Below are 2648 nucleotides of genomic sequence, written 5' to 3'. Positions count from 1 at the left end.
AAAGCATACAGCAGAGGATAGTTTCAATCTGCCTATCTCTGGGTTATGGGCCCAGCATGCTTCCATTGCAGTACTCTGCTGCACATGTAAGTGCAAGAGATCCTGAAGCACTCACTCATCATGGGAAAGTACCAATGTGTTTCTTCATTGGTTGATGGAAGAAACATCTTACAAAAACTCTCCAGATTATTGACTTTTAAAATTTTTCTAGGAAACGTTTTAGATGAATGCTTATTAGCCTTTGTCAGTATGTACTTTTTGCAAAGTATCTCTGTGGTGCAATTGGTTAGTGTGTAAGGCTATTAACCAAAAGGTTGGTGGTTCAATCCCACCCGGGAACGTAATTGACCTTGTGATCAGATTTTGGTGATATTTAAGTAGACAAGTCAAAATTTCAAACCCCCTCTTATTGTGTAGGGTACCTGGCCTTCTCTGATGTAATCAGAGTTAGATTTGATTCAGTGATTTTATAAAAAACAGCTAGGAAGCACAATTTAGCAGTGGGTTGCAGAGAAAAAAAATATGCTGGCAAAAAAAATCCAATTGAGTGATTAAACAGTTCTTCATTTTCTGGCTTTATTTTTATGCTAACAAATTTGTTCTCTGAAAAGTGTCCACAAAGCCAAGTCTCTGATTAACACCTTTGTAGGGATGGTTTTTCACCTATTACTAAATTAAACTTGCTTCATTGGAAAGGCAGCAAGATGCATCCTCATTTCAATGTCTACTGAAATAATACAAGTTGACACCAGGAAACATTAACGCCACTGCATCCTTGCTGCTTTCTTATGTGGAAGTCTGTTTAATGCGAAAACAAGGTGATATCTAATTAGCACACAGGTAAGGAATTAAGAAAATCTTTATTTAAGGGTGAAGATGTTTCTCACAAAATCGTTGCCCCAATGCATCATTGAAATTCAAGCTGGAAAGATGATTTTAATATATCACTTGTACATTTTGTATTGCTCTTCTGGTGACAATGTAGTTTGTTTTTGTCAATTACCATTTTAATAATAGGGTAAAGAAAATTAAGTGGATTTTTGAAAGAAAACAATACTGTCAATATACTATTAAAACAAATTAAAATGGTAAAAGTTATTGTACTTTAAGTAAAAATAAAAGAGCCAAAATATCAATCCCAGTTTTGGATTACTTTAATTAAAAAAAAAAAGCATACAGCAGAGGATAGTTTCAATCTGCCTACCTCTGGGTTATGAGTCCAGCATGCTTCCATTGCTGTACTCTGCTGCACATGTAAGTGCAAGAGATCCTGAAGCACTCACTCATCATGGGAAAGTACCAATGTGTTTCTTCATTGGTTGATGGAAGAAACATCTTATAAAACTCTCCAGATTATTGACTTTTTAAAGTTTTTCTAGGAAACGTTTTAGATGAATGCTTATTAGCCTTTGTCAGTATACACTTTCGCAAAGTGTCTCTGTGGCGCAATAAGTTAGTGTGTACGGCTGTTAACTAAAAGGTTGGTGGTTCAATCCCACCCAGGGATGTAATTGATCTTGTTATCAGATTTTGGTGATCTTTAAGTAGACAAGTCAAAATTTCAAACCGCCTCTTATGGTGTAGGGTACCTGGCCTTCTCTGATGTAATCAGAGTTAGATTTGATTCATTGATTTTATAAAAACAGCTAGGAAGCACAATTTAGCAGTGGTTTGCAGAGAAAAAAAATATGCTGGCAGAAAAATCCAATTGAGTGATTAAACAGCTCTTCATTTTCTGGCTTTATTTTTATGCTAACAAATTTGTTCTCTGAAAAGTGTCCACAAAGCCAAGTCTCTGATTAACACCTTTGTAAGGATGGTTTTTCACCTATTACTAAATTAAACTTGCTTCATTGGAAAGGCAGCAAGATGCATCCTCATTTCAATGTCTACTGAAATAATACAAGTTGACACCAGGAAACATTAACGCCACTGCATCCTTGCTGCTTTCTCATGTGGAAGTCTGTTTAATGCGAAAACAAGGTGATATCTAATTATCACACAGGTAAGGAATTAAGAAAATCTTTATTTAAGGGTGAAGATGTTTCTCACAAAATCGTTGCCCCAATGCATCATTGAAATTCAAGCTGGAAAGATGATTTTAATATATCACTTGTACATTTTGTATTGCTCTTCTGGTGACAATGTAGTTTGTTTTTGTCAATTACCATTTTAATAATAGGGTAAAGAAAATTAAGTGGATTTTTGAAAGAAGACAATAGTGTCAATATACTATTAAAACAAATTAAAATGGTAAAAGTTATTGTACTTTAAGTAAAAATAAAAGAGCCAAAATATCAATCCCAGTTTTGGATTACTTTAATTAACAAAAAAAAAGCATATAGCAGAGGATAGTTTCAATCTGCCTACCTCTGGGTTATGGGCCCAGCATGCTTCCATTGCTGTACTCTGCTGCACATGTAAGTGCAAGAGATCCTGAAGCACTCACTCATCATGGGAAAGTACCAATGTGTTTCTTCGTTGGTTGATGGAAGAAACATCTTACAAAAACTCTCCAGATTATTGACTTTTTTAAGTTTTTCTAGGAAACGTTTTAGATGAATGCTTATTAGCATTTGTCAGTATGTACTTTTGCAAAGTGTCTCTGTGGCGCAATCAGTTAGTGTGTACGGCTATTAACCAAAAGG

The sequence above is a fragment of the Pseudophryne corroboree genome, unplaced genomic scaffold, assembly GCF_028390025.1.
Source record: "Pseudophryne corroboree isolate aPseCor3 unplaced genomic scaffold, aPseCor3.hap2 scaffold_942, whole genome shotgun sequence".
Taxonomy (NCBI): domain Eukaryota; kingdom Metazoa; phylum Chordata; class Amphibia; order Anura; family Myobatrachidae; genus Pseudophryne; species Pseudophryne corroboree.
Note: the sequence above shows the minus strand (reverse complement) of the source record.